This window comes from Saimiri boliviensis, chromosome 4 (genome assembly GCF_048565385.1).
Source record: "Saimiri boliviensis isolate mSaiBol1 chromosome 4, mSaiBol1.pri, whole genome shotgun sequence".
NCBI classification, from domain to species: Eukaryota; Metazoa; Chordata; class Mammalia; order Primates; family Cebidae; genus Saimiri; species Saimiri boliviensis.
In genome coordinates, this window is record NC_133452.1 from 167,486,294 (window position 1) to 167,502,456 (window position 16,163).

Below are 16,163 nucleotides of genomic sequence, written 5' to 3' on the forward strand. Positions count from 1 at the left end.
TGTATTTGTACTTTTGAAAATAACACAGCTTGGGGGTGTATTTGTACTATTTTCCGAGATACAGCTATGGGTTGTATTTGTATTTTTGTAAATAACACAGCTTAGGGGTGTATTTGTATTATTTTCCGAGATACAGCTCAGGGTTGTATTTGTATTTTGCAAATAACACAGCTTGGGGGTGTATTTGTATTCTTTTCCGAGATACAGCTAAGGGTTGTATTTGTGTTTTTGAAAATGTACGTGCTTGGGGGTGTATTTGTATTATTTTCTGAGATACAGCTAAGAGCTGTATTTGTATTTTTGAAAATAACACAGCTTTGTGGTGTATTTGTATTATTTTCCGAGATACAGCTGTGGGTTGTATTTTTATTTTGGAAATAACAGAGCTTGGGGGTGTATATTTATTATTTTCCGAGATACAGGTAAGGGTTGTATTTTTATTTTTGAAAATAACACAGCTTGGGGGTGTATTTGTATTATTTTCCGAGATACAGCTCAGGCTTGTATTTGTATTTTGGAAAATAACATAGCTTGGGGGTGTATTTGTATTATTTTCCGAGATACAGCTAAGGGTTGTATTTGTGTTTTTGAAAATAACACATCTTGGAGGTGTATTTGTGTTATTTTCCGAGATACAACTAAGGGTTGTATTTGTATTACTGAAAATAAAACAGCTTGGGGGTGTATTTATATTATTTTCCGAGATACAGCTAAGGTTTGTATTTGTATTTTTGAAAATAACACAGCTTGGGGGTGTAATTGTATTACTTTCTGAGATACAGCTAAGGGTTTTATTTCTATTTTTGAAAATAACACAGTTTGGGGGTCTATTTATATTATTTTCCGAGATACAGCTAAGGGTTGTATTTGTATTTTGGAAAATGACACAGCTTTGGGGTGTATTTGTATTATTTTCCGAGATACAGCTAATGGTTGTATTTGTATTTTTGAAAATAACACAGCTTGGGGGTGTATTTGTATTATTTTCCCAGATACAGATAAGGTTTGTATTTGTATTTTGGAAAATAACACAGCTTGGGGGTGTATTTGTATTATTTTCCGATATACAGCTAAGTGCTGTATTTGTATTTTTGAAAATAACAAAACTTGGTGGTGTATTTGTATTATTTTCCGAGATACAGCTAAGTGTTGTATTTGTATTTTTGAAAATAACACAGCTTGGAAGTGTATTTGCATTATTTTCCGAGACACAGCTAAGGGTTGTATTTGTATTTTTTAAAATAACGCAGCTTGGGGGTGTATTTGTATTATTTTCCGAGATACAGCTCAGGGTTTTATTTGTATTTTTGAAAATAACACAGCTTTGGGGTGTATTTGTATTATTTTTCAAGGTACAGCTATGGGTTGTATTTGTATTTTTGAAAATAACACAGCTTGGCGGTGTATTTGTTTTATTTTCCGAGACAGAGCTCAGGGTTGTATTTGTATTTTGCAAAATAACACAGTTTGGGCGTGTATTTGTATTATTATCCGGGATACAACTAAGGGTTGTATTTGTATTTTTGAAAATAAACGCGCTTGTGGGTGTATTTGTTGTATTTTCTGAGATATAGCTAAGGGCTTTATTTGTATTTTTTAAAATAACACAGCTTTGGGGTGTATTTGTATTATTTTCCAAGATACAGCTGTGGGTTGTATTTGTATTTTTGAAAATATTGCAGATTGGGGGTGTATTTTTATTATTTTCCGAGATACAGCTCAGGGTTGTATTTGTATTTTTGAAAATAACACCGCGAGGGTGTGTATTTCTATTATTATCCGAGATACAGCTCAGGGTTTTATTTGTATTTTGGAAAATAACACAGCTTGGGGGTGTATTTGTATTATTTTCCGAGATACAGCTAAGAGTTTTATTTGTATTTTTGAAAATAACACAGCTTGTGGGTGTATTTTTATTATTTTCCGAGATACAGCTATGGGTTGTATTTGTATTTTTGAAAATAACACAGCTTGTGGGTGTATTTCTATTATTATCCGAGATACAGCTCAGGGTTTTATTTGTATTTTGGAAAATAACACAGCTTGGGAGTGTATTTGTATTATTTTCCGAGATACAGCAATTTGTTGTATTTGTATTTTTGAAAATAACACAGCTTGTGGGTGTATTTCTATTATTATCCGAGATACAGCTCAGGGTTTTATTTGTATTTTGGAAAATATTACAGCTTGGGGGTGTATTTGTATTATTTTCAGAGATACAGCTAAGAGTTGTATTTGTATTTTTGAAAATAACACAGCTTAGGGGTGTATTTGTATCATTTTCCGAGATACAGCTAAGGGTTGTATTTGTATTATTGAAAATAACAGAGCTTCGTGGTGTATTTGTATTATTTTTCCAGATACAGCTAAGGGTTGTAATTGTATTTTTGAAAATAACACAGCTTGGGGGTGTTTTTGTATTATTTTCCGAGATAGATCTCAGGTATGTATATGTATTTTTGAAAATAACACAGCTTGAGTGTGTATTTGTATTATTTTCCGAGTTACAGCCCAGGGTTGTATTTGTATTTTTGAAAATAACACAGCTTGTGGGTGGATTTGTATTATTTTCCGAGATACAGCTAAGTGTAGTACTTGTATTTTTGAAAATAACACAGCTTGGGTGTGTATTTGTATTATTTTCCGAGATACAGCTATGGGTTGTATATGTATTTTTGAAAATAACACAGCTTGGGGGTGTATTTGTATTATTTTCCAAGATAGAGCTGTGGGTTGTACTTGTGTTTTTGAAATTAACAGAGTTTGGGGGTGTATTTGTATTATTTTCGGAGATACAGCTAAGGGTTGTATTTGTTTTTTTGAAAATAACACATCTTGGGTGTGTATTTGTATTATTTTCTGAGATACAGCTGAGGGTTGTATTTGTATTTTTGAAAATAACACAGCTTGGGGCTGTATTTATATTATTTTCCGAGATATAGCTAAGGTTTTTATTTGTATTTTTGAAAATAACACACCTTGGGGGTGTATTTTTATTATTCTCTGAGATACAGCTAAGGGTTGTATTTGTATTTTTGAAAATAACACAGCTTGGGGGTGTATTTATATTATTTTCCGAGATAAAGCTAAGGGTTTTATTTGTATTTTTGAAAATAAACGAGCTTGGGGGTGTATTTGTATTATTTTCCGCGATACAGCTCAGGGTTGTATTTGTACTTTGGAAAATAACACAGTTTGGGGGTATATTTGTATTATTTTCCGAGATACTGCTCAGGGATATATTTGTATTTTTGAAAACAACACAGCTTGGGGGTGTATTTGTATTATTTTCCGAGATACATTAAGGGTTGTATTTGTATTTTTGAAAATAACACATCTTGTGGGTGTATTTGTATTATTTTCTGAGATACAGCTAAGGTTTGTATTTGTATTTTTGAAAATAACACAGCTTGCGGGTGTCTTTGTATTGTTTTACGAGATACAAATAAGGGTTTTATTTCTATTTTTAAAAATAACACAGCTTGGGAGTGTATTTGTATCATTTTCCGAAATACAGCTAAGGGTTGTATTTGTATTATTGAAAATAACAGAACTTGGGTGTTTATTTTTATTATTTACCGAGATACAGCTAAGGGTTGTATTTGTATTTTTGAAAATAATGCAGCTTTGGGGTGTATTTGTATTATTTTCCGAGATACAGCTAATGGTTGTATTTGTATTTTTGAAAATTACACAACTTCGGGGTGTATTTGTATTATATTCCCAGATACAAATAAGGTTTGTATTTGTATTTTGGAAAATAACACAGCTTGGGGGTGTATTTGTATTATTTTCCGATATACAGCTAAGGGCTGTATTTGTATTTTTGAAAATAACAAAACTTGGGGGTGTATTTGTATTATTTTCCGAGATACAGCTAAGGGTTGTATTTGTATTTTTGAAAATAACACAGCTTGGAGGTGTATTTGTATTATTTTCCGAGATACAGCTAAGGGTTGTATTTGTATTTTTGAAAATAACGCAGCTTGGGGGTGTATTTGTATTATTTTCCGAGATACAGCTCAGGGTTGTATTTGTATTTTTGAAAATAACACAGCTTGGGTGTGTATTTGTATTATTTTCCGAGATACAGCTATGGGTTGTATTTGTATTTTTGAAAATAACACAGCTTGTGGGTGTATTTCTATTATTATCCGAGATACAGCTCAGGGTTTTAGTTGTATTTTGGAAAATAACACAGCTTGGTGGTGTATTTGTATTATTTTCCGAGATACAGCTAAGAGTTGTATTTGTATTTTTGAAAATAACACAGCTTGAGTGTGTATTTGTATTATTTTCCGAGATACAGCTAAGAGTTGTATTTGTATTTTTGAAAATAACACAGCTTGAGTGTGTATTTGTATTATTTTCCGAGTTACAGCCCAGGGTTGTATTTGTATTTTTGAAAATAACACAGCTTGTGGGTGGATTTGTATTATTTTCCTAGATACAGCTAAGCGTTTTATTTGTATTTTTGAAAATAGCACAGCTTGGGGGTGTATTTGTATTATTTTCCGAGATACAGCTATGGGTTGTATTTGTATTTTTGAAAATAACACAGCTTGGGCGTGTATTTGTATTATTTTCCGAGATAGAGCTGTGGGTTGTATTTGTGTTTTTGAAATTAACAGAGCTTGGAGGTGTATTTGTATTATTTTCGGAGATACAGCCTAAGGTTGTATTTGTATTTTTGAAAATATCAAATCTTTGGGGTGTATTTGTATTATTTTCTGAGATACACCTAAGGGTTGTATTTGTATTTTTGAAAATAACACAGCTTGGGGCTGTATTTATATTATTTTCCGAGATACAGCTAAGGTTTGTATTTGTATTTTTGGAAATAACACACCTTGGGGGTGTGTTTTTATTATTCTCTGACATACAGCTAAGGGTTGTATTTGAATTTTTGAAAATAACACAGCTTGGGGGTGTATTTATATTATTTTCCGAGATACAGCCAAGGGTTGTATTTGTATTCTTGAAAATAAACGAGCTTGGGGGTGTATTTGTATTATTTTCCACCATACAGCTCAGGGTTGTATTTGTACTTTGGAAAATAACACAGTTTGGGGGTGTATTTGTATTATTTTCCGAGATACTGCTCAGGGATGTATTTGTATTTTTGTAAACAACACAGCTTCGGGGTGTATTTGTATTATTTTCTGTGATACAGCTAAGGGTTGTATTTGTATTTTTCAAAATAACACCTCTTGGGGGTGTATTTGTATTATTTTCCGAGATACAACTATCGGTTGTATTTGTATTTTTGAAAATAACACAGCTTGGGGGTGTATTTGTATTATTTTCCGAGATACAGCTCTGGGTTGTATTTGTATTATTGAAAATAACACAGCTTCGGGGTGTATTTGTATTATTTTCCAAGATACAGCTAAGGGTTGTATTTTTGTTTTTGAAAATTACACAGCTTGGGGGTGTATTTGTATTATTTTCCCAGATACAGCCCAGGGTTGTATATGTATTTTGGAAAATAACACAGCTTGGGTGTGTATTTGTATTATGTTCCGATATACAGCTCGTGGTTGTATTTGTATTTTTGAAAATAACACAGCTTGGGGGTGTATTTGTATTATTTTCCGATTTACAACTCAGGGTTGTATTTGTATTTTTGAAAATAACACAGCTTGGTTGTGTATTTGTATTATTTTCCGAGATGCAGCTAAAGATTTTATTTGTATTTTTAAAAATAGCACAGCTTGGGGGAGTATTTGTATTATTTTCCGAGATAGAGCTATGGGTTGTATTTGTATTTTTGAAAATAACACAGCTTGGGGATGTATTTCTATTATTATCTGAGATACAGCTCAGGGTTGTATTTGTATTTTTGAAAATAACACAGCCTGGGGGTGTATTTGTATTATATTCCAAAATACAGCTATGGATTGTATTTGTATTTTGGAAAATAACACAGCCTGGGGGTGTATTTGTATTATTTTCCGAGATACAGCTCAGGGTTGTATTTGTATTTTGGAAAATAACACAGCTTGGGGGTGTGTTTGTATTATTTTCCGAGATACAGCTAAGGGTTGTATTTGTATTTTTGAAAATAACACAGCTTGGTGGTGTATTTGTATTATTTTTCGAGATACTGCTATGGGTTTTATTTTTATTTTTGAAAACAACACATCTTGGGGGTGTATTTGAATAATTTTCCGAGAAACACCTCAGGGTTGTATTTGTATTTTTGAAAATAACACAGCTTGGGGGTGTATTTGTATTATTTTCCAAGATAAAGCTATGGGTTGTATTTGTATTTTGGAAAATAACACAGCTTGTGGGTGAATTTGTATTATTTTCCAAGATACAGCTCAGGGTTGTATTTGTATTTTGGAAAATAACACAGCTTGGGGGTGTATTTGTATTATTTTCCGAGATACAGCTAAGGGTTGTATTTGTATTTTTGAAAATAAGAGAGGTTGGTTGTGTTTCTGTTATTTTCCGAGATACAGCTAAAGATTTTATTGGTATTTTTAAAAATAACACAGCTTGGGGGAGTACCTGTATTATTTTCCAAGATAGAGCTATGTGTTGTATTTGTATTTTTGAAAATAACACAGCTTGGGGGTGTATTTCTATTATTATCTGAGATACAGCTCAGGATTGTATTTGTATTTTTGAGAATGACACAGCCTGTCGGTGTATTTGTATTATTTTCCAAGATACAGCTAAGGTTTGTATTTGTATTTTTGAAAATAACACAGCTTGGTGGTGTATATTTATTACTTTCCGAGATACAGCTAAGGGTTTTATTTCTATTTTTGAAAATAACAAAGCTTGCGGGTGTATTTGTATTATTTTCCGAGTTACACCTAAGGGTTGTATTTTTCTATTTTGGAAAATAACACAGTTGTGGGTGTATTTGTATTATTTTCCCAGACACAGCGCAGGGTTGTATTTGTATTTTTGAAAATAATACAGCTTGGGGGTGTATTTGTATTGTTTTCCGAGATATAGCTAAGGGTTGTATTTTCATTTTGGAAAATAACACAGCTTGGGGGTGTATTTGTATTATTTTCCGAGATACAGCTCAGGGTTGTATTTGTATTTTGGAAAATAACACAGCTTGGGGGTGTATTTGTATTATTTTCTGAGATACAGCTCAGGGTTGTATTTGTATTTTTGAAAATAACACAGCTTGAGGGTGTATTTGTATTATTTTTCGTGATACGGCTAAGGGTTATATTTGTATTTTTGAAAATAACACAGCTTGGGAGTGTATTTCTATTATTTTCCGAGATACTGCTATGGGTTGTATTTCTATTTTTGAAAATAACACAGCTTGGGGGTGAATTTGTATTATTTTCCGACATACACCTCAGGGGTGTAATTGTATTTTTGAAAATAACACAGCTTGGGGGTGTATTTGTATTATTTTCCAACATACAGCTTTGTGTTGTATTTGTATTTTTGAAAATAACACACCTTGGGGCTGTATTTGTATTATTTTCCGAGATACAGCTAAGGGTTGTATTTGTATTTTTGAAAATAACCGAGCTTGGAAGAGTATTTGTATTATTTTCCGAGATAGAGCTAAGGGCTGTATTTGTATTTTTGAAAATAGCATAGCTTGGGGGTGTATAGGTATTATTTTTCGAGATACAGCTAAGGGTTGTATTTGTATTTTTGAAAATAACAGAGCTTGGGGATGTATTTTTATTATTTTCTGAGATATGGCTAAGGGTCGTATTTGTATTTTTGAAAATTACACAACTTGGGGGTGTATTTGTATTATTTTCCAAGATAGAGCTAAGGGTTGTATTTGTATTTTTGAAAATAACACAGCTTGGGGGTGTATTTGTATTATTTTTCGAGATACAGCTAAGGTTTGTATTTGTATTTTTGTAAATAACACAGCTTGGGAGAGTATTTGTATTACTTTCCGAGATACTGCTATGGGTTGTATTTGTATTTTTGAAAATAACACAGTTTGGTGGTGTATTTGTATTATTTTCCAAAATACACCTCAGGGTTGTATTTGTAATTTTGAAAATAAAACAGCCTGGGGGTGTATTTGTATTACTTTCCGACATACAGCTATGGGTTGTATTTGTATTTTTGAAAATAACACACATTTAGCGTGTATTTGTTTTATTATCCGAGATACAGCTCAGGGGTGTATTTGTATTTTGGAAAATAACACAGCTTGGGGGTGTATTTATATTATTTTCCAAGATAAAGCTATGGGTTGTATTTGTATTTTTAAAAATAACACAGCTTGGCGGTGTATTTGTATTATTTTCCAAGATACAGCTAAGGGTTGTATTTGTATTTTTAAAAATAAACGAGCTTGGGGGTGTATTTGTATTACTTTCCGAGATACAGCTCAGGTTTGTATTTGTATTTTGGAAAATAACACAGCTTGTGAGTGTATTTGTATTATTTTCCGAGATACAGCTAAGGGTTGTATTTGTATTTTTGAAAATAACGCAGCTTGGGGGTGTATTTGTATTATTTTTCGAGATACAGTTAAGTGTTGTATTTGTATTTTTGAAAATTACACGGCTTGGGGGTGTATTTGTATTATTTTCCGAGATACTGCTTTGGCTTGTATTTGTATTTTTGAAAATAACACATCTTGGGGGTGTATTTTAATTATTTTCCGAGATAAACCTCAGGGTTGTATTTGTATTTTTGAAAATAACACAGCTTGGGGGTGTATTTTTATTATTTTCCAAGATACAGCTATGGGTTGTATTTTTATTTTTGAAAATAACACAGGTTTGTGGTGTATTTGTGTTATTTTCCGAGATACAGCTCAGGGTTGTATTTGTATTTTGGAAAATAACACAGCTTGGAGGTGTATTTATATTATTTTCCAAGATACAGCTATGGGTTGTATTTGTATTTTTGAAAATAACACAGCTTGGCGGTGTATTTGTATTATTTTCCGAGATACAGCTCAGGGTTGTATTTGTATTTTGGAAAATAACACAGCTTGAGGGTGTATTTATATTATTTTCCAAGATACAGCTATGGGTTGTATTTGTATTTTTGAAAATAACAAAGCCTGGTGGTGTATTTGTATTATATTCCGAGATACAGCTCAGGGTTTTATTTGTATTTTAGAAAATAACACAGCTTGTGGGTGTATTTGTATTATTTTCGGAGATACAGCTAAGGGTTGTATTTGTATTTTTGAAAATAAACGAGCTTGGGGATGTATTTGTATTATTTTCCGACATACAGCTAAGGGCTGTATTTGCATTTTTATAAATAACACAGCTTGGTGGTGTATTTGTATTATTTTCCTAGATACAGCTGTGGGTTGTATGTGTATTTTTGAAAATAACAGAACTTGGGGGTGTATTTGTATTATTTTCCGAGATACAGCTAAGGGTTGTATTTGTATTTTTGAAAATAACACATCTTGGAGGTGTATTTGTATTATTTTCCAAGATACAGCTAAGGGTTGTATTTGTATTTTTGAAAATAACACAGCTTGGGGGTGTATTTATATTATTTTCTGAGATACAGCTTAGGTTTGTATTTGTATTTTTGAAAATAATACAGCTTGGCGGTGTATTTGTATTACTTTCCGAGATACATCTAAGGATTTTATTTCTATTTTTGAAAATAACACAGCTTGGGGGTGTATTTGTATTATTTTCCGAGATTCAGCTCAGGGTTGTATTTGTATTTTTGAAAATAACACAGCTTCGGGTGTATTTGTATTATTTTCCCAGACACAGCTCAGGGTTGTATTTGTATTTTGGAAAATAACAGAGCTTGGGGGTGTATTTGTACTATTTTCCGAGATACAGCTAAGAGTTGTATTTGTATTTTTGAAAATAACGCAGCATTGGGGTGTATTTTTAATATTTTCGGTGATACAACTAAGGTTTTTATTTTTATTTTTGAAAATAACGGAGCTTTTGGGTGTATTTGTATTATTTTCCGAGATACAGCTAAGGGTTGTATTTGTATTTTTGAAAATAACGTATGTTGAGGGTGTATTTGTATTACTTTTCCAGATACAGATAAGGTATGTATTTATATTTTGGAAAATAACACAGCTTGGGGGTGTATTTGTATTATTTTCCTATATACAGCTAAGGGCTGTTTGTGTATTTTTAAAAATAACACAACTTGGGGGTGTAGTTGTATTATTTTCCGAGATACAACAAAGGGTTTTATTTGTATTTTGGAAAATAAAACAGCTTGGGGGTGTATTTGTATTATTTTCCAGGATACACCTAAGGGTTGCATTTTTATTTTGGAAAATAACACAGCTTGTGGGTGTATTTGTAATATTTTCCGAGATACAGCTCACGGTTGTATTTGTATTTTTGAAAATAATACAGCTTGGGGGTGTATTTGTATTATTTTCCGAGACACAGCTTAGGACTTTATTTGTATATTTGAAAATAACCGAGCATGGGGGGTGTATTTGTATTATTTTCCGAGATACAGCTAAGTGCTGTATTTGTATTTTTGAAAATAACACAGCTTGGGGGTGTATAATTTTTATTTTCCGAGATACAGCTAAAGGTTGTATTTGCATTTTTGAAAATAACAGGGCTTGGAGGTGTATTTGTATTAATTTCCGAGATACAGCTAAGGGTTGTATTTGTATTTCTGAAAATTACACAACTTGGGGGTGTATTTGTGTTATTTTCAGAGATCCAGCTAAGGGTTGTTTTTGTATTTTTGAAAATAACCGAGCATGGGGGAGTATTTGTATTATTTTCCGAGATACAGCTAAGGGCTGTATTCGTGTTTTTGAAAATAACACAGCTTGGGGGTTAATATGTATTATTTTTCGAGATACAGCTAAGGTTTGTATTTGTATTTTTGTAAATAACAGAGCTTGGGGGTGTATTTGTATTATTTTCCGAGATACAGCTAAGGGTCGTATTTGTATTTTTGAAAATAACACAACTTTGGGGTGTATTTGTATTATTTTCCTAGATACAGCTAAGGGTTGTATTTGTATTTTTGAAAATAAAACAGCTTGGGGGTGTATTTGTATTATTTTCCGAGATACACCTAAGGGTTGTATTTCTATTTTGGAAAATAACACAGCTTGTGGGTGTATTTGTATTATTTTCCGAGATACATCTCAGGGTTTTATTTGTATTTTTGAAAATAATAAAGCCTGGGGGTGTATTTGCATTATTCCGAGATACGGCTAAGGGTTTTATTTGTATATTTGAAAATAACCGAGCTTGGGGTTGTATTTGTATTATTTTTGGAGATACAGCTAAGGGCTGTATTTGTATTTTTGAAAATAACACAGCTTGGGGGTGTATAATTATTATTTTCCGAGATATAGCTAAGGGTTGTATTTGTATTTTTGAAAATAACAGAGCTTGTGGGAGTATTTGTATTATTTTCCGAGATACAGCTCAGGGTTGTATTTGTATTTTTGAAAATAACACAGCTTGGGGGTGTATTTCTATTATTGTCCGAGATACAGCTCAAGGTTGTATTTGTATTTTTGAAAATAACACAGCCTTGGGGTGTATTTGTATTATTTTCCATGATTCAGCTATGGGTTGTATTTGTATTTTGGAAAATAACACAGCTTGGGGGTGTATTTGTATTATTTTCCGAGATACAGCTCAGGGTTGTATTTGTATTTTGGAAAATAACACAGCTTGGGTGTGTATTTCTATTATTTTCCGAGATACAGCTAAGGGTTGTATTTGTATTTTTGAAAATAACACAGCTTGGGGTTGTAATTGTATTATTTTTCGAGATAGAGTTAAGGGTTGTATTTGTATTTTTGAAAATAACGCAACTTGGGGGTTTATTTGTATTATTTTCCGAGATAAAGCTCAGGGTTGTATTTGTATTTTGGAAAATAACACAGCTTGTGGGTGTATTTGTATTATTTTCTGAGATACAGCTCAGGGTTGTATTTGTATTTTTGAAAATAACACAGCTTGGGTGTGTATTTGCATTATTTTCTGAGGTACAGCTAAGGGTTGTATTTGTATTTTTGAAAATAACCAACATTGGGGGAGTATTTGTATTATTTTCCGAGATACAGCTAAGGGTTGTATTTGTGTTTTTGAAAATAACACAACTTGGATGTGTATTTGTATTATTTTCCGAGATACAGCTATGGGTTGTATTTGTATTTTTGAAAATAACACAGCTCGTTGGTGTATTTGTATTATTTTCTGAGATACATCTCAGGGTTGTAATTGTATTTTTGAAAATAACACAGCTTGGCGGTGTATTTGTATTATTTTCCAAGATACAGCTATGGGTTGTATTTGTATTTTTGAAAATAACACAGCTTGGTGGTTTATTTGTATTATTTTCCGAGATACAGTTCAGGGTTGTATTTGTATTTTGCAAAATAACAGTTTTGGTGTGTATTTTTATTATTTTCCGAGATACAGGTAAGGGTTGTATTTGTATTTTTGAAAATAAACGAGCTTGTGGGTGTATTTGTATTATTTTCTGAGATACAGCTAAGGGCTTTATTTGTATTTTTGAAAATAACACAGCTTTCGGGTGTATTTTTATTATATTCCAAGATATAGCTGTGGGTTGTATTTGTATTTTTGAAAATAACGCAGATTGGGTGTGTATTTTTATTATTTTCCGAGATAGAGCTAAGGGTTGTATTTGTATTTTTGAAAATAACACAGCCTGGGGTTTTATTTCTATTATTATCCGAGATACAGTTCAGGGATGTATTTGTATTTTGGAAAATAACGCAGCTTGGGGGTGTTTTTTATTATTTTCCGAGATTCAGCTAAGGCTTGTATTTGTATTATAGAAAATAGCGCAGCCTATTGGTGTATTTTTATTATTTTCCGAGATACAGCTATGTGTTGTATTTGTATTTTTGAAAATAACACAGCTTGGTGGTGTATTTGTGTTATTTTCCGAGATACAGCTCAGGTTTGTATTTGTATTTTTGAAAATAACGCAGCTTGGGGGTGTATTTTTTTTATTTTCCGAGATAGAGATATGGGTTGTATTTGTATTTTGGAAAATAAGGCAGCTTGGGGGTGTTTTTGTATTATTTTCAGAGATACAGCTAAGGGTTGTATTTATATTATTGAAAGTAACGCAGCTTGGTGGTGTATCTGTATTATTTTCCGAGATACAGCTAAGGGTTTTTTCTGTATTTTTGTAAATAACGCAGCTTGGGGGTGTATTTGTATTATTTTCCGAGATACAGCTAAGGTTTGTATTTGTAATTTTGAAAATAACGCAGCTTAGTGGTGTATTTGTATTATTTTCTGAGATACAGCTGCGGGTTGTATTTGTGTTTTTGAAAAAAACACAGCTTGGGGGTGTATTTGTATTATTTTCCGAGATACAGCTAAGGGTTTTATTTGTATTTTGGAAAATAACACAGCTTGGGGGTGTATTTGAATTATTTTCCGAGATACAGCTAAGGTTTGTATTTGTATTTCTGAAAATAACGCAGCCTGGGAGTGTATTTGTATTATTTTCCGAGGTACAGCTAAGGGTTGTATTTCTATTTTTGAAAATAACGCAGCTTTGGGGTTTATTTGTATTATTTTCCGAGATACAGCTATGTTTGTATTAGTATTTTTGTAAATAACGCAGCTTGGGAGTGTATTTGTATTATTTTCCGAGATACAGCTAAGGTTTGTATTTGTATTTTGGAAAATAACGGAGTTTGGGGGTGTGTTTGTACTATTTTCCAAGATAAAGCTAAGATTTGTATTTGTATTTTGGAAAATAACACAGCTTGGGGGTGTATGTGTATTATTTTCCGAAATACAGCTAAGGGCTGTATTTGTATTTTTGAAAATAACACAACTTGGGGGTGTATTTGTATTATTTTCCGAGATACAGCTAAGGGTTGTTTTTGTATTTTTGAAAATAACACAGCTTGGGGGTGTATTTGTATTATTTTCCCAGATACAGATAAGGATTTTATTTGTATTTTGGAAAATAACACAGCTTGGGGTTGTATTTGTATTATTTTCCGATATTCAGCTAAGGGCTGTATTTGTATTTTTGAAAATAACACAACTTGGGGGTGTATTTGTATTATTTTCCGAGATACAACTAAGGTTGTATTTGTATTTTTGAAAATAACACAACTTGGGAGTGTATTTGTATTATTTTCCGAGATAAATCTAAGTGTTGTATCTGTATTTTGGAAAATAACACAGCTTGTTGGTGTATTTGTTTTATTTTCCATGATACAGCTGAGGGTTGTATTTATATTTTTGAAAATAACACAGCTTGGGGGTGTATTTGTATTATTTTCCGAGACAGAGCTAAGGGTTGTGTTTGTATTTTTGAAAATAACCTAGCTTGGCGGAGTATTTGTATTATTTTCCGAGATACAGCTAAGGGCTGCATTTGTATTTTTGAAAATAACACAGGTTGAGGTTGTATATGTATTATTTTTCGAGATACAGCTAAGTGTTTTACGTGTATTTTTGAAAATAACAGAGCTTGGGGTTGTATTTGTATTATTTTCCGAGATACAGAAAATGGTTGTATATGTATTTTTTAAAGTAACACAGCTTGGGGTTGTATTTGTATTATTTTCCGAGATACTGCTATGAGTTGTATTTGTATTTTTGAAAATAACACAGCTCGGTGGTGTATTTGTATTATTTTCCGAGATACAGCTCAGGGTTGTATTTCTATTTTTGAAAATAACACAGCTTGAAGGTGTATTTTTATTATATTCCAAGATACAGCTGTGGGTTGTATTTGTATTTTTGAAAATAACGCAGTTTGGGGGTGTATTTTTATTATTTTCCGAGATAGAGCTAAGGGTTGTATTTGTATTTTTGAAAATAACACAGCTTGTGGTTTTATTTCTATTATTATCCGAGATACAGCTCAGGGTTGTATTTGTATTTTTGATAATAACATAGCTTGGGGGAGTATTTGTATTATTTTCCATGATACAGCTATGGGTTGTATTTGTATTTTGGAAAATAACACAGTTTGGGGGTGTATTTGTATTATTTTCTGAGATACAGCTCAGGGTTTTCTTTGTATTTTGTAAAATAGCACATTTTGGGGGTGTATTTGTATTATTTTCCGAGATACAGCTAATGGATGTATTTGTATTTTTGAAAGTAACACAGCTTGGGGGAGTATTTGTATTATTTTCCGAGATAAAGCTAAGGGTTGTATTTGTATTTTTGAAAATAGCACAGCTTGAGGGAGTATTTGTATTATTATCCGATATACAGCTCAGGGTTGTGTTTGTATTTTTCAAAATAACACAGCTTTGGGTTGTATTTCTATTATTATCCGAGATACAGCTCAGGGTTGTATTTGTATTTTTGATAATAACACAGCTTGGAAGTGTGTTTGTATTATTTTCCAAGATACAGCTATGGGTTGTATTTGTATTTTGGAAAATAACACTACTTGGGGGTGTATTTGTATTATTTTCCGAGATACAGCTCAGGGTTGTATTTGTATTTTTGAAAATAACGCAGCTTGGGCTGTATTTGTATTATTTTCCAAAATACAGCTAAGGGTTGTATTTGTATTTTTGAAAATAGCGCAGCTTAGGGGTGTATTTGTATTATTTTCCGAGATACAGCTAAGGTTGTATTTGTATTTTTGAAAATAACGCAGCTTGCATGTGTATTTGTATTATTTTCTGACATACAGCTAAGGTTTTTATTTGTATTTTTGAAAATAAGGCAGCTTGGGGGTGTATTTGTATTATATTGCGAGATACAGCTAAGGGTTGTATTTGTATTTTTGAAAATAACACAGCTTGGGTCTGTATTTGTATTATTTTCCCAGATACAGCTAAAGTTTGTATTTGGATTTTGGAAAATAATACAGCTTGGGGGTGTATTAGTATTATTTTCCGAGATATAGCTAAGGGCTGTATTTGTATATTTGAAAATAAAACAGCTTGATGGTGTATTTGTATTATTTTCTGAGATACAGCTATGGGTTGTATTTGTATTTTTGAAAATAACAGAGCTTGGGCTAGTTTTTGTATTATTTTCCGAGACACAGCTAAGGGTTGTAGTTCTATTTTTGTAAATAACACAGCTTTTGGGTTTATTTGTATTATTTTTCGAGATACAGCTAAGGGTTGTATTTGTATTTTTTAAAATAACACAGCATGGTTGTGTATTTGTATTATTTTCAATGATACAGCTCAGGCTTGTATTTGCATTTTTGAAAATAACATATCTTGTGGGTGTACATGTATT